Source organism: Lupinus angustifolius, chromosome LG01 (genome assembly GCF_001865875.1).
Source record: "Lupinus angustifolius cultivar Tanjil chromosome LG01, LupAngTanjil_v1.0, whole genome shotgun sequence".
In the NCBI taxonomy this organism is placed as follows: domain Eukaryota; kingdom Viridiplantae; phylum Streptophyta; class Magnoliopsida; order Fabales; family Fabaceae; genus Lupinus; species Lupinus angustifolius.
The window spans coordinates 9,113,416-9,113,700 of NC_032009.1; positions in this window are offsets into that span (position 1 = coordinate 9,113,416).

Below are 285 nucleotides of genomic sequence, written 5' to 3' on the forward strand. Positions count from 1 at the left end.
TACTCCAAGGACATGGATAATGAAAAAGGAGCCAATGATGAAGGTCAAATCGAACCTCAAGAGCACTCAGACATGCCTACCGTGTGGAAAACAAAGAAAGCTCACCCAATTAATAAAGTTATAGGTGACATATCTACGGGAGTGGTAACCCGTAGTTCCTTACGAAATTTCTGTAACTTTGTAGCTTTTGTATCGCAAATTGAGCCTAAGACCGTTGATGAGGCCATTGAGGATGTACACTGGGGTATAGCTATGCAAGAAGAGCTAAACCAGTTTGAGCGCAAT